The sequence below is a fragment of the Ranitomeya imitator genome, chromosome 4, assembly GCF_032444005.1.
Source record: "Ranitomeya imitator isolate aRanImi1 chromosome 4, aRanImi1.pri, whole genome shotgun sequence".
NCBI classification, from domain to species: Eukaryota; Metazoa; Chordata; class Amphibia; order Anura; family Dendrobatidae; genus Ranitomeya; species Ranitomeya imitator.
The window spans coordinates 358399140-358425002 of record NC_091285.1 but is presented as its reverse complement, the minus strand read 5'-3'; positions in this window follow the sequence as shown (position 1 = coordinate 358425002).

The following is a 25863-nucleotide window of genomic DNA, read 5'->3' as shown; positions in this document are numbered from 1 at the left end:
AAAGGAGGGCAACAAAATTAATAAAAGGGATGGGAGAACTACAATACCCAGATAGATTAGCGAAATTAGGATTATTTAGTCTAGAAAAAAGACGACTGAGGGGCGATCTAATAACCATGTATAAGTATATAAGGGGACAATACAAATATCTCACTGAGGATCTGTTTATACCAAGGAAGGTGACGGGCACAAGGGGGCATTCTTTGCGTCTGGAGGAGAGAAGGTTTTTCCACCAACATAGAAGAGGATTCTTTACTGTTAGGGCAGTGAGAATCTGGAATTGCTTGCCTGAGGAGGTGGTGATGGCGAACTCAGTCGAGGGGTTCAAGAGAGGCCTGGATGTCTTCCTGGAGCAGAACAATATTGTATCATACAATTATTAGGTTCTGTAGAAGGACGTAGATCTGGGGATTTATTATGATGGAATATAGGCTGAACTGGATGGACAAATGTCTTTTTTCGGCCTTACTAACTATGTTACTATGTTACTATGTTACCTTCAGCCTTACGTGCTATTGTGCTTTTGCCACTACCACCAGATGCACCACCACCACCACCATCAGTGCCAGCTGGCAACCACCGCCCACAGGCTCTTCCACTAGACTTCCTCATTTTTTGGAAAATCTAACCAAAATAACAACCATTATATGGTACTGTAAAACAAGGTAGAAGGTGTATATAAACGTGTTAAGAATTTAAATCTCCATTTTTTGGGGGAGACTGACCCAAAACTCAGGCCCTGTGCATAAAACAACACACTGTAAGTGGTAGAAAGTGGCTGGCTGATATACGACAAACTAACAGGACTGAAGTATATCCACTTTGTGAGAATTTGAATCTCCCTTTTTTTGGGGGAGACCGAACTAAAACTCAGGCCTAGTGTATATAACAACGCAATCTAAGTGGCAGAAAGTGGCTGGCTGACATATGACAAACTATCAGGACTGAAGTATATCCACTTTGTGAGAATTAGAATCTCACTTTTTTGGGGGGGAGACTGAACCAAAACTCAGGCCCAGTGTATATAACAACACAATCTAAGTGGCAGAAAGTGGCTGGATGATATACGACAAACTAACAGGACTGAAGTATATCCACTTTGTGAGAATTTGAATCTCACTTTTTTGGGGGGGAGACTGAACCAAAACTCAGGCCCTGTGCATAAAACAACACAATGAAAGTGGCTGGAAGATATATGAAAAAATACAAGGACTGTAGTACAATTTCAGTCTCCCTACAATGATCTCAGGAAAAGTACAGCAGCAATAACAAGGACTGCTGCACACAAAAGTGTGGACAAATAAACAAGATAACTGTGCAGAAAGGAGCAACAGGATTTTTGCTTTTAAAAAGCAGTTGGTCTGCACAGCAGCATGCAAACAGCAATGCAGCTATCAGGGAGCCTTATAAGGCAGCCTAATAAGCTATAGAGCTGATGCACAAAAATATAGCCTCCACTGTCCCTGCAAACAAATGGTGGTGTTGGACAGTGGAATTCGCTACAGCACAAGCAGTTTTGGGGTTAATCTTCCCTCCCTAACTATATCCCTTCTGATGAAGCTGCAGCAACCTCTCCCTATGCTAAGATATCCTAAGATCGGCAGAAGTAAGATGGCGGTAGGCGTGCACGCCCCTTTATAGCCCCTGTGACGCCGCAGAAAGCAAGCCAATCACTGTCATGCCCTTCTCTAAGATGGTGGGGACCGAGACCTATGTCATCATGCTGCCCACACTCTGCGTCCTCCTTCATTGGCTGAAAAATGGCACTGAAAGAGTCATACGAAACGCGACTTTTGCGCGCAGATCGGCTACCTCATGGCCAATCCCACACTAGGATCGGGTCGGGTTTCATGAAACTCGACTTTGCCAAAAGTCGTCGATTTTTGAATTTGTCCGATCCGTTTCACTCAACCCTAATTGTGAAATTACCCAGATGCCTTAGTGGTCTTGCGAGACCGCTAAGTCATCTGGGTAATTTCGCAATGCATCTCTGGGAATGGAAGCTGGCGGTAGCCTTGCCGCTCACACGCATTGGTAGACGACGCAAGGTGAGAATAGCACCATTTTTTATTTTTTTTAAATTATTTTTAACATTATATCTTTTCACTATTGATGCTGAATAGGCAGCATCAATAGTAAAAAGATCGTCACACAGTGTTAATAGCAGCATTAACAGACTGCGTTACACCGCGTTATGCCGTGGTGTAACGCAGTCAGTTTAATGGACTGCTATTACGCTAAAACGCCGTGACCAATCAGCGACTTGAGATTTCCGTGACAAACAGACAGACAGACGGAAGTGCCCCTTAGACGATTATATAGATAGATTACGTATAGAAGTTCTGTGTCAGTTTCCAGAATGAGGGACAAATTGGCAGAATACTTTATTTCACCTGAAGGAAGTGTAGACTGGCAGGATGAGAGAGTTTGAAAAATTTGTCTTGGACCTTGTAACCAAAAGTATTTTACCAAAGTTGTGTACCTGTTTGGGTTGTACCCAAAGTATTTAACCTTTACCCACAGTATTTAACTTTGTTTTACCCAACGTATTTTACTTTATAAACCTTATAAATAAATGAAAGATAAAATTTATAACCAATAAACTGTTTTATTAAATTATTAAACGAAAACAATATTATAAGTTTAAATAGTGTGGGGTGGAGATAATGCTGGAGGGGCTGACAGATTGGGACACTTTGACATTGGGAGTGTGGACAGAGGAATGTGATGGTGGTGGTGAAGGATCAGTAGGTAAAACAGGTGAAGGGGTAGAGAAAGAAAGAACGGGTGGACATGAAACCAGCAGTAGTATTGGGAATTTGGAAGGTTGGAGGGGTGGAGTGGATGGATTGGGAGGCAGAAGAGGTGGTGGCTGGAGAAGCGGGTTGTGTTTGGGGCATGATGGGTGAAGGAGACTGCTGCTAGTGGGCAGGGAGTGGAGGCGCGGATGATGGTGGGAACTGGTACGGGGCAGGATGCTGGCACGGGGCAGGATGTTGGTAGTGGCAGGAGGGAGGGACAGTGGCTGGAGGGGGGCAGGTGCGGGAGGGGGGCAGGTGGAGTGGCTTGGGAGGTAATAAGCGCTAGAGCAGACTGGCACGATTGCATTACTTGCATCTGCTGATCAGAAATGGCTTATCCATGCGCTCGAGTACCGGCTGGAAAAATGTGTGGTTTGGAGATTTACTTGCAACTGAATGCATCCTATCCAGGCGTATGTGTAACTCAAGAATACTGTTGCTGAGCAAACTAAATCCCACGGTCATTTGCTCAGACAACAGTTTGACACAGTTCTGGAAGGCTGCATTCAGATGCAAGAACTCCGGCGCATAGCTTTGTACCTGACCCCTCTGGTGCTGCCACCCAGAACCCACAGGTGTACTAGAGGTGGCTGCATCAGAGGGGCGGGGTAAAGGAAAAGCTATATCCTCACCAGCAGCTTCATGTAACTCAGGCGGCCAGGATGCTCCAGCTCTGGTGGATGGGACCGAGAGATCAGATGTGAGGGAAGTCTGAGAAGGTGCAGATGGGCCGGGACTGTCGAAGAGTCCCTCGGTGGCTGACTCCTGAGGGATCACCCCAGAAGGGTTCAACACTGCAAGCTCCTGAGTGCTGCCGATGGTGCTGTGGAACAAAGAAAAAAAATATATACTTAATATATTGATATTGCATGGCCCTGGCTGAAACCCCCCCAAAAAGTGTTAGACATGTAAACATTTTTGGAGTGGGTAATATTTACCTTCGGCTCACCATCGTTGACCGGAGGAACGACAGGGCCTTTGCATATTTGTACTTGCTCCTGCGTCTTCCAGATCAATTCGGGGCCCGCATCTCTTTGTTGAACTCCTTCTTGAAGCGATCCCTGACTGACCGCCACCACTTGACAATTCTCTCACCTGAAAAGTGAAAGCACAAATTGGTTAGTATACAACACTTTACATCCAGCTACATAACTGAACTGTGTATACTTACGTGCTTGATTCTGGGCCGAGCATCAAGGTCCTCACAGTTCTCCACAAGTTGTTGGCATACTTGCTCCCAGAGCCGACGGGTTACAACTATAATGGCGTAGCGGCGCTCACCCATATTCCACAGCGGCTCCCTCTCTCGGATCAGATCGAAGAGGAGCTTGATATTTAGCCCGGCCTCCTCACCGTCTGACTCAGGAGCACGCTGTGAAGCCTGTTAAAAAAGACAAAAAACAAAGACATTAGACTCAAAACAACATAAAAGTAAAAAAAAAAAGTGCTTACCCGATGACGACCACCCTGACTCTCACGCCGACGACCCTGGGAGCCGCTTTGAGGACCTCTGGATCGAGCACCAGAATCAGAAGACTATAAGAAAATAAATAATAAAATGTATGTGCTTTGATGTAGGCTTATATATGTTGTGTGCAGTGTGATGTCTATAATGATCAGTTTGAATGTGTTGTATGTAGTGTGATGTCTGTAATGATCAGTTTGTATGTGTTGTGTGCAGTGTTATGTCTGTAATGATCTGTTTTTTTTATATGTTGTGTGTAGTGTGAGGATGTGCTTCTGCAATGCATGCAAGAAACTTACCAATTGCGAGCCCACTCCAGGTATCTCTACACTCCTTCAGTCTTCTTCTGGAAGCACCTATTCTGCTGCTGCAGCCTATATATAACTTTATATGATAAACATCTATTGTCCCATAGACTCATGCGCAGTCATACTGTCTATTGAGTAACCCAGTTATTGAGGACAGATCCATCTCCCTATGGGTTTCGCCCCAGTATCATTGTCTTTGTAGGAGGCGGCCCTTCCTCTCTACACTGTGTTCCAAATTATTATGCAAATTGGATTTAAGTGTCATAAAGATTTGTTTTGTTTTTTTCACATAAACTTGTGGATGGTATTGTGTCTCAGGGCTCAATAGATAACTGAAATCAATCTTAAACACGTGATAATTACTTTTCCAGGTGATTCTAATTAAAGGAAAACTACTTAAAAATGATGTTCCACATTATTAAGCAGGCCACAGGTTTCAAGCAATATGAGAAATAAAAAGGATCTCTCTACTGCTGAAAAGCGTTAAATAGTGCAATGCCTTGGTCAAGGTATGAAAAAATTAGATACTTCACAAAAACTTTGTGATCATCATACTGTGAAGAGATTTGTGACTGAAACAGAGCACAGACAGAGTTCATGCAGTTAAAGGCATAATGAGGAAGGTTTCTGCCAGACAAATTCATTGGATTAAGAGAGCAGCTGCCAAAATACCATTACAAAGCAGCAAACAGTTATTTGAAGCTGCTGGTGCCTCTTGAGTCCCTCGAACCTCAAGGTGTAGGATCCTTCAAAGGCTTGCTGTGGTGCATAAACCTACTATTCGGCCACCCCTAAACAGTGTTCATGAGCAGAAACGGTTGCAGTGGGCCCAGACATACATGAAGACTAATTTTCAAACAGTCTTGTTTACTGATGAGTGTTGAGCAACCCTGGATGGTCCAGATGAATGGAGTAGTGCATAGTTGGTGGATGGCCACCATGTCCCAACAAGGCTGCGAAGTCAGCAAGGAGGTGGAGAAATCATGTTTTGAGGCGGAATCATGGGGAAACAGCTGGTGGGGCCCTTTAACGTTCCTGAAGATGTGAAAATGACCTCTGTAAAGTAAATAGCGTTTCTGACTGACAACTTTCTTCCATGGTCTAAAAGCAGAAACGTGCCTTCAGGAGCAAAATCATCTTCATGCATGACAATGCACCATCTCATGCTGCAAAGTATCCCTCTGAGTCATCGGCTGCTATGGGCATAAAAGGAGATAAACTCATGGTGTGGCCACCATCTTCCCCCGACCTCAACCCTATAGAAAACCTTTGGAGTATCATCCAGCACAAGATCTATGAGGGTGGGAGGCCATTCACATCAAAAGAGCAGCTTTGGAAGGCTATTCTGGCTTCATGCAAAGATGTACAAGCAGAAACTCTCCAAAAACTCAAGAATGCAAGAATTGTGAAGGTGATATCAAAGAAGGGGTCCTATGTTAACATGTATCTTGGCCTGTTAGGATGTTTTGGAGTTAAATAGCTTTTTTGTTCAGTGAATGTGACCTCCTAATGCTGCAAATTCCACAAATGAACATTTTCAGTTCATATCAAATGTTTAGAAATTCTACTGTGTCTAATAATTTGGAACAGTGCATTATGAGTTTTTATTCAATTTGGAGATTATACTGTTATCATTGGGAGGTTTCTTCACTAAAATTCGTTGTATACTCTAACAGGTGATGACTTTTATTAGACTGACTGTCATTTGCACCGACCATTTAAGAAAATCTGAGAAAAATGTTATCTGCATAATAATTTGGAACATAGTGTAATTGCAGGAGAGGATAGTTCACTTTTTTATCTATAGGAGTGAGCACAAATTTTCGGTCAGAAATACAGTAATATTTTCTCTCTGTCTCCTCGGCTCTGCCTATTTTTAGAGGTGGCACAACACATTATTATAGTTATCTTTAAATAAAGGTTATGTTTTATTCACTCATGTTTTGCTATATATTTTGTTGTCTTGCTACAGTATAAATTTGGAGCAAATATTGCAGTCTATATTTTTCTGCATTGAGGAAACTATTAACACCTTCCCGACATGCGTCGTACATATACTGCTCTGCTGGAGCTGCGTCCCACTCTATAAAACTTTCCCACTAGTTAACCCATTCAGTGAGCACCGTAAAAAAAAAAAGAGGCAAAAAGAACGCTTTACAATCATACCGGTCGAAAAAAAAAAATGCAATAAAACGCAATCAAAAAGACAAATGTAAATAAAAATGGTACCGCTGAAAACACCATCTTGTCAACAAGCCGCCATACAGTGCCATTAGCGAAAAAATTAAATAGTTATAGCTCTCAGAATAAAGCAATGCAAAAATTATTTTTTCTATAAAAGTCTGTGTTAAAGCACCAAAACATAAAAAAAACAATATAAATGGGATATCGCTGTAATTGTACTGACCTGAAGAATAAAGCTGCCTTATCAATTTTACCACACACAGCATAAACCCCACCCCAGAAAAAAAAATCCTGAATTGCTGTTTTTTGTTTATTCCACCTCCCTAAAATCGGAATAGAAAGCGAACAAAAAATGTCATGTTTCAGTAAATGGTGCCAATAAAAATGTCAACTCAGCCCGCAAAAACAAGGTATTACGCGACTCTTTTGGCCGACTTATGGAAAAATAGCGGTCTAAAGATGGGGATGCAAAAACTATTTTTTTTTGCAATAAAAAGCATCTTTTAGTGTGTGACAGCAGCCAAATATAAAAACCCAATATAAATCTGGCATCGCTGTAATAGCACCGACCCAAAGAATAAAGTTGTCTAATCACTTATACCGCACAAGGAACGGTGTAAAAAAATAAAGCCAATTCTTCACCTGCTGTTAAGTTTTTAATTTTTCCTCTCAAAGATCGCAGTAAGGCTTGGCGCACATTTATCCTGCACTCTACACTGAGCAGTTACACTGAGATTTCCATGTAAATCTCTGAAATACACGATTCAGATGGAACCCCCAGCGGAAGATTCCCTGTAATGAGGCAGATGGAGGCACTGTGGACACCATAGGACCTGTGACCCGGTGTCCATCTTTTTAGGCGAGTATAAAAGCACAAGTTTTGTGCACTTCTGAAAAGAGGGACAATGCTGAACAGAAGCCAGGCCAGGGTAACTCTGCTGCCTCATTATAGTACATGGATCCCTTGGGGGTTTCATCTGTCGCATCACTCAGATTTAGATGGAAACCCCAAAGTAAGTGCACACTGTAGAGTGCCAAACAAATGTGATCCTAAATGTTATGTAAAATGTTCCTAACAAAAGCTTCAATTCAGTTCACAAAAAAGCAAGTCCCCACTCGGGTCCATCATCACGTTACTGGTAGCACAAAGGCTCTGGAAAATCAAAACGGCTTATCACCCCCCATCAGAAATTCAGCAAATTCTGTGCTCCCAAATGCAAATTCCCCCCTCCCTTCTGAGCTCCAGTGTGTCCAAACCACATTTAGCGCCCACTTGTGTGTTATTTCTGTAGTAATGAGAGCCCGCCTAATTTACGGATGCGTGAACTGGGCACAATGTACAGGCACTACAATGTACTGGTCACTTCAGCATACTGGTTATTAGAATGGCAGTTTGCAGTTTTCACTCAGCAATATCCACTACTGCTTGTTTCTGGAAAGCATTCATGGAGTCTAAATCGTCAGTACGCCTGCAGATAAATTCCCAAAGGGCTAAAATTTCCAAAATTGGGTCACTTGAGGGGGGATTCTGCTTTTCTAGCACATAGGGGCTTTGTATATGGAGTCTGCAAACTATTCTAGGAAAATCTGCACTCCAGGAGGCAAATAGCGCTCCATCCCTCTCAAGACTCACCGTGTGGCTAAGCAGTATTGTACAGCCACATATGAGGTATTGCCACGTTCAGTAGAAATTATGAGTCAAAGTTTGGTGCATTTTTTACCCATGTCACAGTATGAAAATGTAAAATTTGGGGCTAACACACAGCCTTGTTGGTAAAAATGTAAAAAAAAAAAAATTTGCCCAGTGGTATAAAATTCTGTGACCCACCTGTGGTGTCAATATAATCACTGCGTTCCTAGATGAATTAATTGAAAGGTTTAGTTTGTAAAATGGGGTCACTTATGGGGGGGTTCTGCTTTTCTGGCACGTCACGTTCTCGTCAATTGGATCATGGTACCCTCAAACCAGTGCAGCAAAATCTGCACTGTAAGGCCACATTCACACTATCCGTATTTGGTCAGTATTTTACATCAGTATTTGTAAGCCAAAACAAGGAGTGGGAGAAAAATACAGAAGTGGTGACATGTTTCAATTACACACTGCTCAAAACAATAAAGGGAACACTAAAATCCCACATCCTAGATATCACTGAATGAAATATTCCAGTTGTAAATCTTTATTCATTACATAGTGGAATGTGTTGAGAACAATAAAACCTAAAAATGATCAACGTAAATCACAATTAATATCCCACAGAGGTCTGGAGTTGGAATGATGCTCAAAATCAAAGTGGAAAATGAAGTTACAGGCTTTTCCAACTTCAGTGGAAATGCCTCAAGACAAGGAAATGATGCTCGGTAGTGTGTGTGGCCTCCATGTGCTTGTATGATCTCCCTACAACGCCTGGGCATGCTCCTGATGAGGCGGCAGATGTTATCCTGAGGGATCTCCTCCCAGACCTGGACTAAAGTATCCTCCAACTCCTGGACAGTCTATGGTGCAACGTGACGGTGGATGACGCGAGACATGATGTCCCAGATGTGTTCAATGGGATTCAGGTCTGAGGAACGGGCGGACCAGTCTATAGCTTCAATGCCTTCATCTTGCAGGAACTGCTGACACACTCCAGCCACATGAGGTCTGGCATTGTCCTGCATTAGGAGGAACTCAGGGCCAACCGCACCAGCATATGGTGTCACAAGGGGTCTGAGGATGTCATCTCAGTACCTAATGGCAGTCAGGCTACCTCTGGTGAGCACATGGAGTGCTGTGCGTCCCTCCAAAGAAATGCCACCCCACACCATTACTGACCTACTGCTAAACTGGTCATGCTGAAGGACGTTGCAGGCAGCAGATCACTCTCCATGGCATCACCAGACTTTGTCACATGTGCCCAGTGTGAACCTGCTTTCATCTGTGAAGAGCACAGGGCACCAGTGGTAAATTTGCCAATCCTCGTGTTCTGTGGCAAATGCCAAGCATCCTACACGGTGTTGGGCTGTGAGCACAACCCCCATCTGTGGACATCGGGCACTCAGACATCCTCATGGAGTCAGTTTCTAACCATTTGTGCAGACATATTCACATTTGTGGCCTGCTGGAGGTCATTTTGCAGGGCTTTGGCAGTGCTCCTCCTGTTCCTCCTTGCACAAAGGCTGAGGTAGCCATTCTGCTGCTGGGTTGTTGCCCTCCTACGGCCCCCTCCACATCTCCTGGTGTACTGGCCTGTGTCCTGGTAGCTCCTCCAGCCTCTGGACACTACGCTGACAGACCCAGCAAACCTTCTTGCAAAAACTCACATTGATGTGCCATCCTGGATGAGCTGCACTACCTGAGCCACTTGTGTGGATTGTAGAGTCCGTCTCATGCTACCACGAGTGTGAAAGCACAACCAACATTCAAAAGTGACCAAAACATCAGCCAGAAAGCATTGGTACTGAGATGTGGTATGTGGTCCCCACCTGTAGAACCACTCCATTATTGAGTGTGTCTTGATAATTGCCAATAATTTCCATCTGTTGTCTATTCCATTTGCACAACAGCGTGTGAAATTGATTGTCAAACAGTGTTGCTTCCTAAGTGGACAGTTTGATTTCACAGAAGTTTGATTTACTTGAGTTATATTAGTTATATTCTGTTAAAGGGAACCTGTCACCCCGTTTTTTCAGTTTGAGATAAAAATACCGTTAAATAGGGCCTGAGCTGTGCGTTACAATAGTGTATTTTGTGTACCCTGATTCCCCACCTATGCTGCCGAAATACGTTACCAAAGTCGCCGTTTTCGCCTGTCAATCAGGCTGGTCTGGTCAGATGGGCGTGATGATATCGCTGTTTCTTCCCCAGATCTTGCTTAGCTTTCCGTTGGTGGCGTAGTGATTTGCGCATGTCCAACTGCCGAATCCACTGCGCTGGTGAAGAAAAAGCGCGATCTGCGCTATTCCTCTGGTTATCGGTTGGCGCGGCCATCTTCCTGAGGCCGCGCGTGCGCAGATGGAGTGCCCTGCTGCCCGGGGCTTCAGGAAAATGGCAGCGGAATGCTGCGCGTGCGCAGATGGCGCGTGCGCGGCGGCCAATTTTTTGAAGCCGAGATGCAAACAGAAAAATGGTCGCCGTGATCTCCATCTGCGCACGCCACCAACGGAAAGCTAAGCAAGATCTGGGGGAAGAAACAGCGATGTCACCACGCCCATCTGACCAGACCAGCCTGATTGACAGGTGAAAACGGCGACTTTGGTAACGTATTTCGGCAGCATAGGTGGGGAATCAGGGTACACAAAATACACTATTGTAACGCACAGCTCAGGCCCTATTTAACGGTATTTTTATGTCAAACTGAAAAAACGGGGTGACAGGTTCCCTTTAAGTGTTCCCTTTATTTTTTTGAGCAGTGTACTTTTCCTCTGATTATTCAACTCCTGGTTTTGGCTTACAAATACTAATGTAAAATACTGACCAAAAACTGAACCTGTGAACGTGGCTTTATATGCCACTCCTCCCCTTCTGAGCTTTGCACCGTGCCTCAAAAGTAGTTTTCGACCACATATGAGGTATCAGTGATCTCAGGAGAAATTGCACAACATATTTTGGGGTCCATTTTCTCATGTTACCCTTGAGAAAATACAAAATTTGGGGCTAAAACACATTTTGGGGGTAAAATGTTTTTTTTTTTTAATTTTCACGGCTCAAGATTATAAACTTCTGTGAAGCACCTGGGTGTTTAAGGTGCTCAATACAAATCTAGATAAGTTCCCTGAGGGGTCTAGTTTTCAAAATGGTGTCACTTGGGGGTTTCCACTGTTTAGGCACATCAGGGGCTCTCCAAACGCGAGATGGCATCTGCTAATTATTCCAGCAAATTTTACATTCATAGTAACATAGTAACATAGTTAGTAAGGCCGAAAAAAGACATTTGTCCATCCAGTTCAGCCTATATTCCATCATAATAAATCCCCAGATCTATGTCCTTCTACAGAACCTAATAATTGTATGATACAATATTGTTCTGCTCCAGGAAGACATCCAGGCCTCTCTTGAACCCCTCGACTGAGTTCGCCATCACCACCTCCTCAGGCAAGCAATTCCAGATTCTCACTGCCCTAACAGTAAAGAATCCTCTTCTATGTTGGTGGAAAAACCTTCTCTCCTCCAGACGCAAAGAATGCCCCCTTGTGCCCGTCACCTTCCTTGGTATACACAGATCCTCAGCGAGATATTTGTATTGTCCCCTTATATACTTATACATGGTTATTAGATCGCCCCTCAGTCGTCTTTTTTCTAGACCAAATAATCCTAATTTCGCTAATCTATCTGGGTATTGTAGTTCTCCCATCCCCTTTATTAATTTTGTTGCCCTCTTTTGTACTCTCTCTAGTTCCATTATATCCTTCCTGAGCACCGGTGCCCAAAACTGGACACAGTACTCCATGTGCGGTCTAACTAGGGATTTGTACAGAGGCAGTATAATGCTCTCATCATGTGTATCCAGACCTCTTTTAATGCACCCCATGATCCTGTTTGCCTTGGCAGCTGCTGCCTGGCACTGGCTGCTCCAGGTAAGTTTATCATTAACTTGGATCCCCAAGTCCTTCTCCCTGTCAGATTTACCCAGTGGTTTCCCGTTCAGTGTGTAATGGTGATATGGATTCCTTCTTCCCATGTGTATATGCAGCGCCCCAGAGACCTGGTCGTTGCAGTATGGCACTCTGCCGCTAAGGGGAGTAGCGGTACGTCTGATGGCACTAAGGAGTTCTCCTGACCAGGTATCACCAGAACACATTACACTTCACACTCCGGCCACTAGGGAGAGAAAAAGGCTTTATTTATTGGGCCACTCCTCACACTGGTAAAACTAGGGGCTGGGGAGGAAGTTAGGAGAAGCTGACTGGGTTGGATTCAGGCAACATCCCTGTTGTGAATTCTGTTGTCAAGCTCCCTCCTGTGGTCATGAATGGTACTTCGGCTGGTTCTGTCCATGGGCTTCCTCTGGTGGTTGTGAGTGGAACTGCGGCTTCTGAGTTTCCTTCTACAGGTGACGAGGTTAATTCGTTAGCTGGCTGCTCTATTTAACTCCACTTAGATCATTGCTCCATGCCACCTGTCAATGTTCCAGTATTGGTCTAGCTCTCTCCTGGATCGTTCTTGTGACCTGTCTTCCCAGCTGAAGCTAAGTTACTGCTTGTTTTTCTCTGGTTTGCTATTTTTCTGTCCAGCTTGCTATTTTGATTTTTGTCTTGCTTGCTGGAAGCTCTGGGACGCACCGTGAGTCGGTGCGGAGGGTCTTTTTGCGCCCTCTGCATGGTCTTTTTGTAGGTTTTTGTGCTGACCGCAAAGTTACCTTTCCTATCCTCTGTCTGCTCAGTAAGTTGGGCCTCACTGTGCTAAATCTATTTCATCTCTGTGTTTGTAATTTTCATCTTTACTCACAGTCATTATATGTGGGGGGCTGCCTTTTCCTTTGGGGAATTTCTCTGAGGCAAGGTGGGCTTTATTTTTCTATCTCTAGGGCTAGCTAGTTTCTTAGGCTGTGTCGAGTTGCATAGGGAGCGTTAGGAGCAATCCACGGCTATTTCTAGTGTGTGTGATAGGATTAGGGATTGCGGTCAGCAGAGTTCCCACGTCCCAGAGCTCGTCCTATATTATTTGTAACTATCAGGTCATTCCGTGTGCTCTTAACCACTAGGTCCATTATTGTCCTTACCACCAGGTCATAACACATCCCGTGGCAGGGGGTGTTGCAGGGAGAAGGCACAGGGGGGCCCCTGTCGGGCATGGGAACCTGGCAGGTGCCTAGCGAACAGAACAGAACGTAACGGAACCGCGCCTGCTCACCCTGCGGCGGTATCCTAAGAAAGAGACACGAAGGGAAGGATAAACGAGATCAAGCACAAAGGAGAGCCAGTAAGAGTCGTGCTGAGAGAGAGGCAACATCTTACTGAGGCGCGTAGTCGGTGGCCGGAACACTGCAGGAGTAACTGACTTCAAGCCTTACTTCAAACTCCGCCGGACAGTCAATTATAGGTTGGCTGTCTACCTTAAATTTCCTAAGCAGACATAGGGGCAACATTGGGAGAGGGGCGTCTCTAGGGTCCCGGAAGACCTCCAAGCCTTCCCGTCATACGGGTGCGTCCTAGCCAAAACATACTGGGGGACGAGAAACTACTAACATCTGGAACAAAAGAGAGAGAGAGCTGTAGAGAATGAACGAACGAGGACAGCAGTTGTGAGGACTATTCCAAATGCTCAGCAGGGTAGGACTACAACACACAGGTGCTAGTGGTAGGCAACGATTTCCATCTGCGAAGGAAACTCTGGATGTGCCCATCGGACCAGCCGGACTCTGAGAGCCCTGTTTAACGTACTCTGGATTGAGGATCCTGAAGCCTTCAGTAAAGAGACTGCAACCTTGTGTCCTAGTTATTGACTGCACCTCACACCATTGCCACCTTCACCACTGGGAAGCCCTGGGGACATACTTCACCTGTGGGAAGGTATACCATCCGGCTGCCATTCCATCACCCCAGCGGACCCCATAGCAGTGTCGGTCACCCTGACGAACACCACAGGTGGCGTCACGAACCTCTGACAGACTGTTTCACTACCTCCATTGGACGCCCCTTAGCAGGGTCGTGGACCGGGCCTAGCCACCGTGACAGCCTCAGAACCGAACCACAGAGGCCCGGTACCGAGAACCCGTGGCCTTGTGTCTGGGGGCGATCCATATAACCTTACATTTATCATTGTTAAACCTCATCTGCCACCTTTCAGCCCAAGTTTCCAACTTATCCAGATCCATCTGTAGCATAATACTATCTTCTCTTGTATTAACTGCTTTACATAGTTTTGTATCATCTGCAAATATCGATATTTTACTGTGTAAACCTTCTACCAGATCATTAATGCATATGTTGAAGAGAACAGGTCCCAATACCAACCCCTGCGGTACCCCACTGGTCACAGCGACCCAGTTAGAGACTATACCATTTATAACCACCCTCTGCTTTCTATCACTAAGCCAGTTACTAACCCATTTACACACATTTTCCCCCAGACCAAGCATTCTCATTTTGTGTACCAACCTCTTGTGCGGCACGGTATCAAACGCTTTGGAAAAATCGAGATATACCACGTCCAATGACTCACCGTGGTCCAGCCTATAGCTTACCTCTTCATAAAAACTGATTAGATTGGTTTGAAAGGAGCGATTTCTCATAAACCCATGCTGATATGGAGTTAAACAGTTATTCTCATTGAGATAATCCAGAATAACATCCCTCAGAAACCCTTCAAATATTTTACCAACAATAGAGGTTAGACTTACTGGCCTATAATTTCCAGGTTCACTTTTAGAGCCCTTTTTGAATATTGGTACCACATTTGCTATGCGCCAGTCCTGCGGAACAGACCCCGTCGCTATAGAGTCCCTAAAAATAAGAAATAATGGTTTATCTATTACATTACTTAGTTATCTTAGTACTCGTGGGTGTATGCCATCCGGACCCGGAGATTTATCTATTTTAATCTTATTTAGCCGGTTTCGCACCTCTTCTTGGGTTAGATTGGTGACCCTTAATATAGGGTTTTCATTGTTTCTTGGGATTTCACCTACCATTTCATTTTCCGCTGTGAATACCGTGGAGAAGAAGGTGTTTAATATGTTAGCTTTTTCCTCGTCATCTACAACCATTCTTTCCTCACTATTTTTTAAGGGGCCTACATTTTCAGTTTTTATTCTTTTACTATTGATATAGTTGAAGAACAGTTTGGGATTAGTTTTACTCTCCTTAGCAATGTGCTTCTCTGTTTCCTTTTTGGTAGCTTTAATTAGTTTTTTAGATAAAGTATTTTTCTCCCTATAGTTTTTTAGAGCTTCAATGGTGCCATCCTGCTTTAGTAGTGCAAATGCTTTCTTTTTACTGTTAATTGCCTGTCTTACTTCTTTGTTTAGCCACATTGGGTTTTTCCTATTTCTAGTCCTTTTATTCCCACAAGGTATAAACCGCTTACAGTGCCTATTTAGGATGTTCTTAAATATTTTCCATTTATTATCTGTATTCTTACTTCTGAGGATATTGTCCCAGTCTACCAGATTAAGGGCATCTCTAAGCTGGTCAAACTTTGCCTTCCTAAAGTTCAATGTTTTTGTGACTCCCTGACAAGTCCCCCTAGTGAAAGACAGGTGAAATTGTACAATATTGTGGTCGCTATTTCCTAGATGCCCGACAACCTGCAGATTTGTTATTCTGTCAGGTCTATTAGATAGTATTAGGTCTAAAAGTGCTGCTCCTCTGGTTGGATTCTGCACCAATTGTGAAAGATAATTTTTCTTGGTTATTAGCAGAAACCTGTTGCCTTTATGGGTTTCACAGGTTTCTGTTTCCCAGTTAATATCCGGGTAGTTAAAGTCCCCCATAACCAGGACCTCATTATGGGTTGCAGCTTCATCTATCTGCTTTAGAAGTAGACTTTCCATGGTTTCTGTTATATTTGGGGGTTTGTAACAGACCCCAATGAGAATTTTGTTACCATTTTTCCCTCCATGAATTTCGACCAATATGGACTTGACATCCTCATTCCCTTCGCTAATATCCTCCCTTAAAGTGGACTTTAGACAAGACTTTACATAGAGACAAACCCCTCCTCCTCTCCGATTTTTACGATCCTTTCTAAACAGACTGTAACCCTGAAAGTTAACTGCCCAGTCATAGCTTTCATCTAACCATGTCTCGGTTATTCCCACTATGTGAAAGTTACCTGTAGATATTTCTGCTTCTAGTTCTTCCATCTTGTTTGTCAGGCTTCTGGCGTTTGCGAGCATGTAGCTTAGAGGATTTTGTTTTGTTCCAATCTCCTCGCTGTGGATTGTTTTAGAAATGTCCTTACCTCCCTTCTGAGTATGTTTTCCTGGGTCTTCTTTGTTCGAGTCTAATGTTTTTCTTCCCATCCCCTCTTCTTCTAGTTTAACGCTCTCCTGATGAGTGTAGCGAGTCTTCTGGCGAATGTGTGTTTCCCAGGTTTGTTGAGGTGTAGTCCGTCTCTGGCAAGGAGTCCATCATACAAGTAATTCACACCGTGGTCCAGGAATCCAAATCCTTGTTGTCTGCACCATCGTCTTAGCCAGTTGTTCGCATCAAGGATCCTGTTCCATCTCCTGGTGCCATGCCCGTCTACTGGAAGGATAGAAGAAAAAACTACCTGTGCATCCAGTTCCTTTACTTTCTTCCCCAACTCTTCAAAATCCTTGCAGATTGTTGGTAGGTCCTTCCTTGCCGTGTCATTGGTGCCAACATGTATCAGAAGAAATGGGTGGACGTCCTTGGAGCTGAAGAGCTTTGGTATCCTATCGGTCACATCCTTGATCATCGCTCCTGGAAGGCAGCATACTTCTCTTGCGGTTATGTCCGGTCTGCAGATGGCTGCTTCTGTGCCTCTCAGTAGTGAGTCTCCCACCACCACCACTCTTCGTTGCTTCTTGCTGTACTTTTTGCTGTCACTTGTTGCTGTGTGCCCTTTTCTTTTTTGCTTGCTGGTATTGCTTCATCCTTAGGTGTGCCATCTTCATCCTCTACAAAGATTTGATATCTGTTCTTCAGTTGTGTGGTTGGTGATTTCTCCATGGTCTTCTTGCTTCTTTTGGTCACATGCTTCCACTCATCTGCTTTTGGAGGTTCTCTGACACTTTTTTCACCTTCTGTGACCAGTAGAGATGCTTCTGTTCTGTTTAGGAAGTCTTCATTCTCTTTGATGAGTTTCAAAGTTGCTATTCTTTCTTCCAGACCCCGCACCTTTTCTTCTAAAAGGGCCACTAGTCTACACTTCTGACAGGTGAAATTGGATTCTTCTTCTGGTCGATCTGTGAACATGTAGCACATGCTGCAGCTCACCATGTAGGTTGTCACATCTGCCATGTTGCTCCTAGATCCTGCTAAATTTGTGAATTTGCGCTCCTTCCCTTACAAGCGCTGTTGTGTGCCCAAACAGTGTTTTTTGCTCATATATGGGGTATCGGCATGCTCAGGGAAAATTGCACAACAAATTGTATGGTCCTTTTCTCCTGTTACGCTTGCAAAAGTTAAAAAAAAAAAAGAGGTCTCAAGGAAATTTTTTGTGAAAAAAAGTTAAATGTTTAATTTTTGCTTCCACATGCCATTTATGTGAAGCACCTGAAGGGTTAATAAACTTTTTGAATGTGGTTTTGAGTACCCTGAGGGATGCAGATTTTAGAATGGTGTCACTTTTGGGTATTTCGTACAGGCCTTTCAAAGTCACTTCAAATGAGTGTAAATTTTGTTCTAAAAATTAGAAATCGGAGTTCAGCTTTTAATCCTTATAACTACCTAAAAAAAAAATGTTTCAAAAATTGTGATGTAAAGTAGATGTGGGAAATGTTATTTATTAACCACTTTGTGTGACATGACTCTGATTTAAGGACATAAAAATTAAAAGTTTGAAAATTGCAAAATTTTCAAAATGTTTGCCAAATTTCCTATTGTTTCACAAATAAACGTAAGTCATATCAAATAAATTTTATTGCTATCATGAAGTACAATGAGTCACGAAGAAACATTCTCAGAATCAGTGGTTTCAATGAAGTGTTCCAAAGTTATGACCTCCTAAAATGACAGTGGTCAGAATTGAAAAAATTGGCCTGGTCAGGAAGGTGAAAACAGGATTTTGTGGTAAAGTGGTTAATCCTGACCAAATCTTCAATTCCTTTTGTTGATATGGAGCACCGAACTTGCAAGGATGGTCGAGCATGCTTCACTCTTGGCTGTAGAAACTCATTATTTAAAGGGAATCTGTCACCCCAAAAATCGTATATGAGATAAGGCCTCCGGCCGTAACCTGAAATGTAAGAAAAACAGGTTATATTATACTCACCCAGGGGCGGTCCCGATTCGGTTCGGGTCTGATGGGCGTCGCGGTCCGGGTCCGGCAGCTCTTCATACGAGGATATCCTCTTCTTGTCTTCCTGCTGTGGCTCCTGCGCAGACGTACTTTGTCTGCCCTGTTGAGGGCAGAGCAAAGTACTGCAGTGAGCAGGCGCCAGGAAAGGTCAGAGAGGTCCGGCGCCTGTGCACTGCAGTACATTGATCTGCCCTCAACAGGGCAGTCAAAAGTACGCTGGAGCAACGGCAGGAAGACAAGAAGAGGACGTCATCGTATGAAGATAGGAGGCGCCGCACCTGGACCACGATTCCCATCGGACCCGGACCGCAGCGGGACGGCCCCTGGGTGAGTATAATATAAATGAAAAAAAAAAAAAAGGCAAAGCCTCAGCCAGCTCACCGATTCGCTTCACGGGTGCACTGAACCCATTCTGACCCAACGTGTCTTCAATCCAGAGAAAAAAAAAGTTCGTAGTTCCAGCTCCTTTAAAATTTCCAATTCTTTATTTATCCATTAAAAATGCAAAGTCCTTGTACAGCGTGGATGTTAATACAGTGTATATAAATAAACAAGCAATGCGTTTCGATCAGATATGATCTTTTTCACAGCTGTGAAAAAGATCATATCTGATCGAAACTCGTTGCTTGTTTATTTGTATCCACTGTATTAACATTCACGCTGTACAAGGACTTTGCATTTTTAATGGATAAATAAAGAATTGGAAATTTTAAAGGAGCTGGAACTACAAACTTTTTTCTCTGGATTGAGTATAATATAACCTGTTTTTCTTACCTTTCAGGTTACATCGAGGGCTTATCTACAGCCTTACAGAATGCTGTAGATAAGCCCCTGATGCCGGTGGCCTTAACTCATATACGATTTTTGGGGTGACAGATTCCCTTTAACCAGCCCCTTTGGTGAACAAACTGTCTTCTGTTACATTCAAATAGTTCAAATATTGACTCGTCAGTTAGAGAGCACATGCTACCATTTTTATGCACCCCGATTCCTATGTTTTCCAGCATAGTTGAGTTGCTTGACCTTATTTCCATGTCAAAGTTATGTGTTTTTCACAGTAGTTCTTCCATGAAGGCTACTTCTGTCTAAATCTCTCTGAACTGTAGATGGGTGTAGCTGGGTCCCAATGGCTGCTGTCAGTTCTGAGCTGATAAAAAGAAAGAAAAGAGACAAGCACCCATAGCTTGACACTGGTAGAATAGTGGTAGGGGGTAAGATGTTGCTCAACTTATGGAGTTATGAATATCATATCCCAACTCTAATAGAAGCCTGTGTTGATATCAGTTGCTTCAATCCACCAGCAGGTAGAAGAATCCCTTCTGCACACTTGTGGATGCATATTAGAAAATAGGCTTTTAAAGTTGACCATGTGGCTGTTAAGGGTGAAAGGTTCTACACTCTAGGCAGATTCAAATATTTTTTTGCACGTTTGCCTCGAACCAAGCCTTTTTCAAATCAAACTACAGACAAATCAATTGCCTTGAGGAGGTGCCCTTTACAATGGGCATCATGTTGGCAATCCTTTTTTGCATCTGGGTGATATGGTCTACCACACTTCTATAGGGTGTGGCCTTCCAAGGACTCTCATTACATCCAGGAGTCCTCGACCATAGAGTACTTCAAATGCAGAGAAGCCTGTAGAAGGTTCTGATGGAGAATAACAGATAGGGAAATCGACTGTCCAAGTCTTGCATCCTTCTCCACTTCTTTCTTCCTTCTCCACTTCTTTCTTCAACATAGCTTTCAAGGTTTTGTTAAATCTCTCCACCAGTCAGTCCATCTGAGGATGGTACACTGAGGTTCTGAGTTGTGAAATCTGCAGTCTATTTCACAGCTCCCTCCCTCTTAACCTTTGACTTGGTTCCTTCGTCCGTTAGTATCTATTTCGGCAGACCTTTTCAAGAGAAGATATGGAGTAGCTCCCGAGAGATACCTTACAGAGGAATTTCCTAAGGGTACCGTGTAGCATAATCCAGGACCTCCAATATATATTGATGACCTCTTGCAGACTTAGCCAGAGTCTCTACCAAATCCATCGCTTTATGTTCAAATGGAATCTCGTTGATGGGAGATGTTACTAGGGGACTGCAGAAGTAGGCTACCAGGAAGGTTAGCTGGCATGTGGGGCAGGAACAACAATAGTTCATAATTTCTCTGTAGCACCTAAGCCAGTAGAATCTCTGGAGGATCCTGGGTCTTGTCTGCCCCCAGGTGACCACCCAAAACATAGAATGAGCCATGTCTATCACCGAGTGTCTTTAGAGCCCAGGCCCCAATAACTACTCAATCACCTCACCCCTTGGCTTGGTTACTCTATACAGGAGATCCCCAATCACAGCAAAATGAGGGAACAGACTGTCGGCTCCTGAGGCACCCTATTTAACACCATCACATTTTCAAATACCCCTTTAAGAGTTAAGTTCTGAGTTGGGTGGTTCCAAAGTTTCCCTCAGACACCTCCAGCTCTGGGATGTTGGCCTCAGGGGATTCTACCTCTTCCTCGTTGCTAATAAGCACACACAAGGGAAACTCGTCTGCTACAGCTTGCAATGGGGTTTCAATAGGGGTGACCAGGCGTCCCTGCTTTCCCCCATAAGTCGCAGAACAGTGTAATAAGTCCTGGACGACGCCGACTCGGGGACTCGGTGCCTTGGTCAGTTTCAATGTCCACTCTGGCCACTGAAGAGTCTTTAGCATCCCCATGAATGCAGTGAATGCCAACCTTCTTCCCAGGGATCAACTGGAGAGGAAGTGTGGCCCTCACAAGGGTCACCAAACTGAGTCTAGCAGTCCAGTCACTTGCCAACAATTTACCTTTTACGGGACAAGCTTATGGCCCCTCACTAGACTGTTCATACTGCAAGCTGGATATGCATAGTATAAACAGCGGCGTCCAAGGCTACAGTCCATTTGCTTGGAGGGACAACGGACGGCTATATAGTTTGGGCCTTGACATTTCCAGAATATACGGTAATATCTCCACAACAAGGTACCTATTAACATAATATGGGGAAAGGCAAAAACTGAACAATATAGCACACAAAAAAGAGCAAGGAAGCTCAGAGAGTATATGATGCTCAATAAAAACACTTTCTATTTAAACAAGGATAAAGATGATTATATAGTATAACAAGTAATAAAAAGGTAGTTGCTAACAAAAGCAGGGACTGCAGCAACAATGTACAGGGTGATAACAGTTGACATTATAGGGAACAGAAATCATGCCTAATACTATTTTAACTTTCAATGGGATATATTTTTCCCTCTCTCTATCAATTTAGGCAATAATGTATTAAAGAGTGACACTTACATGTAAAGATCACCTATAGATATGGTGTCCCTGCTGCCCCAACGCACGTATCGCTTCTTCGTCAGGAGGCGTGATGTCGCTTGCAGGGACCTTCAGGATTATCTCCCCCTGCCCATTTGGGCCTCTGCCCCCTATTGGGACCCTCAGAATTGAATGGGCTGCTTTCCTAAGGAACCCTCGACCCCCTGATACTTCTCGACCAGAACATCGGTGTTCCTGGGATCACCCTGACCAACCAAAGTCTGTATTGGCCTCGGAAGGGAATGCACAAACTGGTCCATCACCATTCGCTCTACCATCTGTGCAGGTGTAGAGGACTCTGGCTGCAACCATTTTTGGACCAGGTTCTATAGGTCAAATATTAATAATAATAATTTTATTTCTATAGCACCAACATAATCTGCAGCACTTTACATTTTAGAGGGGAATTATACAGACAATAAAAGACATTACAGCATAACAATAATCACATAAATTAACAGATACCAAGCGAATGAGGGCCCTGCTCGCAAGCTTACAATCCATAGGGGAGACACGAAAGGTGGATGGTAACAGTTGCTTTCATTGTTCTGACCAGCCATAGTGTAAGAAATCGGGTGTTCATGTAATGCTGCATGAACCGGTTATCAGCCAGAATATGTAAAAGTTCAGACACAGAGGGCTATTAAATGCATAAAGCGTATGAGAACATGATGCGAGGATCCTGGTTATGGTGAAAATTTTGAATGGGCAACACAGGAATAGTTAAATGTGTTGCTGTGGTAGTTCAGTCTGAAGAAATGCATTTTTAGGGCACACTTAAAACTGAGGATATTGGGGATTAATCAAATTATCCTGAGTAATGCATTTCAAAGAATTGGTGCAGCACGTGAGAAGTCTTGGAGATGGGAGTGGGAGGTTCTGATTATTGAGGATGTTAACCTCAGGTCATTAGCAAAACAGAGGGCACTGGTATGGTTGCAGACTAAGGGTACCGTCACACTGAAACGACGCTGCAGCGATACGACAACGATGTCGATCGTTGCAGCGTCGCTGTTTGGCCGCTGGAGAGCTGTCACACAGACAGCTCTCCAGCGACCAACGATCCCGTAGTCCCCTGGTAACCAGGGTAAACATCGGGTTACTAAGCGCAGGGCCACGCTTAGTAACCCGATGTTTACCCTGGTTACCAGCGTAAACGTAAAAGAAACAAACACTACATACTTACCTTCCGTGTCTGTCCTCTGGCGCTGTGCTTTCCTCTGCACTGTCAGCGCCGGTCAGCCATAAAGCAGAGCGGTGACGTCATCGCTGTGCTTTCCGGCTGACCGGCACTCACAGCCAGTGCAGAGAAGCACAGCGCCGGAGGACAGACACAGAAGGTAAGTTTGTAGTGTTTGTTTTTTTACATTTACGCTGGTAACCAGGGTAAACATTGGGTTACTAAGCGCGGCCCTGCGCTTAGTAACCCGATGTTTACCCTGGTTACCAGTGAAGACATCGCTGAATCGGCGTCACACACGCCGATTCAGCGATGTCAGCGGGAGATCCAGCGACGAAATAAAGTTTCAAACGATCTGCTACGACGTACGATTCTCAGCGGGGTCCCTGATCGCAGTAGCGTGTCAGACACAGCGAGATCGTAACAATATCGCTGGAACGTCACGGATCGTGCCGTCCTAGCGATCAAAGTGCCACTGTGTGACAGTACCCTAAGACGAGGGAGGAGGTTTAGAGTGGTGCTGAACCCTGGAGTGCTTTGTGGGTGAGAGTGCTATGTTTATAATGAATTCTGGAGTAGATGGACAACCAGTGCAATGACTGGCACAAGGTAGAGGCATCGGTGTAACGGTTGGTGAGGAATATGATCCTTGCTTTAGCACGCAAGATAGACTGGAGAGGGGAAAGTTTGGTAAGAGGGAGTTCAATTAATAGATAGTTATAATGGTCCAGATAAGCTGTGCCCAAACATTCATCACCCCCAAATACGCCAAAATTTCAGTTAATAGCTTGTCATGTTCCTTGGTGTCTCGCAAGGCCAAATCATAGTAGGCCTGGAGCTTCCCCGTCAAGTATGGCACCAGGACCTCGGCCCATTGATCTGGCGAAAGTTTCTCCTTGGCGACCCTTTTAAAAATGGTCAAAAAGACCCCTATGTTGAGTCCCGGGGTTATTTTCTGCAGGGCTCTTCTTATGAACTTCCGGATGGAAAAATTGTCCACTAACCCTGGAGTCAGAGCTGTCGCTGTGCCATGAACTGCGTCCTCACCTTATACACACACACACACACGTGAGACAGCACCAGCTGCCTTAAATCAGACACACCAAGACCCGGACTGGAGGTAAGTGAGCAACTGATTGCACTCATCTCTTTTAGCTGCTTGTAAAAGCTGGACCCATAATCCTGGCTATTAGTGCAACTCTCAGCACTGTGTGTGCTGGAGCCTGGGTAGAAAAGGATCAAAAAACACTATCTCCCACTTTATAGCTGATGATCAGATTGTAGATGTATATAAATGTGAAACTGCAAAAGAAATGCGGTAACAACTGCAGAAAGGGCATGAAAGGATAAATCTCAGCAATAATCTCTATTTAATTAGAAAGCTATATCAGTCTAAGCATAATAAGGGCCAAGATATGTAGAATTACATAAGAAATACTCTTGAAATTGTGGAGCGCCTGCTGTGCATTCGGGGAAGATCTAAAGTATTTCCATGTTGCTGCACTACTAAGCAGTATACCAGAAAGCTATGACACACTTGTAACTGCACTAGAAGCGTGCCCTGTTGTGAATTCTGTTGTCGGGCTCCCTCCTGTGGTCATGAATGGTACTTCGGCTGGTTCTGTCCATGGACTTCCTCTGGTGGGTGTTTCTGAGTTTCACAGGTGATGAGGTTAATTCGTTAGCTGCTGCTCTATTTAACTCCACTTAGATCTTTGCTCCATGCCACCTGTCAATGTTCCAGTATTGGTCTAGTTCACTCCTGGATCGTTCTTGTGACCTGTCTTCCATCAGAAGCTATGTTCCAGCTTGTATTTCTTTGGTTTGCTATTTTTCTGTCCAGCTTGCTTTTTAATTTGTTGTCTTGCTTCCTGGAAGCTCTGGGACGCAGAGGGAACGCCTCCGCACCGTGTGTCGGTGCAGAGGGTCTTTTTGCACCCTCTGCGTGGTCTATTTGTAGGTTTTTGTGCTGACCGCAAAGTAACCTTTCCTATCCTCGGTCTGTTCAGTAAGTCGGGCCTCACTTTGCTAAATCTATTTCATCTCTGTGTTTGTATTTTCATCTTTACTCACAGTCATTATATGTGGGGGGCTGCCTTTTCCTTTGGGGAATTTCTCTGAGGCAAGGTAGGCTTTATTTTTCTATCTTCAGGGCTAGCTAGTTTCTTAGGCTGTGCCGAGTTGCATAGGGAGCGTTAGGCGCAATCCACGGCTATTTCTAGTGTGTTTGATAGGTTTAGGGATTGCGGTCAGCAGAGTTCCCACGTCCCAGAGCTCGTCCTTATTATCAGTAACTATCAGGTCATTTCGTGTGCTCTTAACCACCAGGTCCATTATTGTCCTGACCACCAGGTCACAAGAGTACAGGTGGCCCAAAGTACTAATGCATCTCAATAGAGGGATAAGAGAAGTTCTGAGACCATTTTTTTTTTCTTTGCAGTGTGTTTTGTCTCTATTTTCCCCTATACCTCTGGGTGGTTCAGGACACTGGTGTAAACATGGACATTCAAGGTCTGTCCTCTTGGATGGATAATCTCACTACAAGGATACAAAACATTCAAGATTTTGTGGTTCAGAATCCGATGTCAGAGCCTAGGATTCCAATTCCTGATTTGTTTTTTGGTGATAGATCTAAGTTCTTGAATTTCAAAAATAATTGTAAATTGTTTCTTGCCTTGAAACCTCGCTC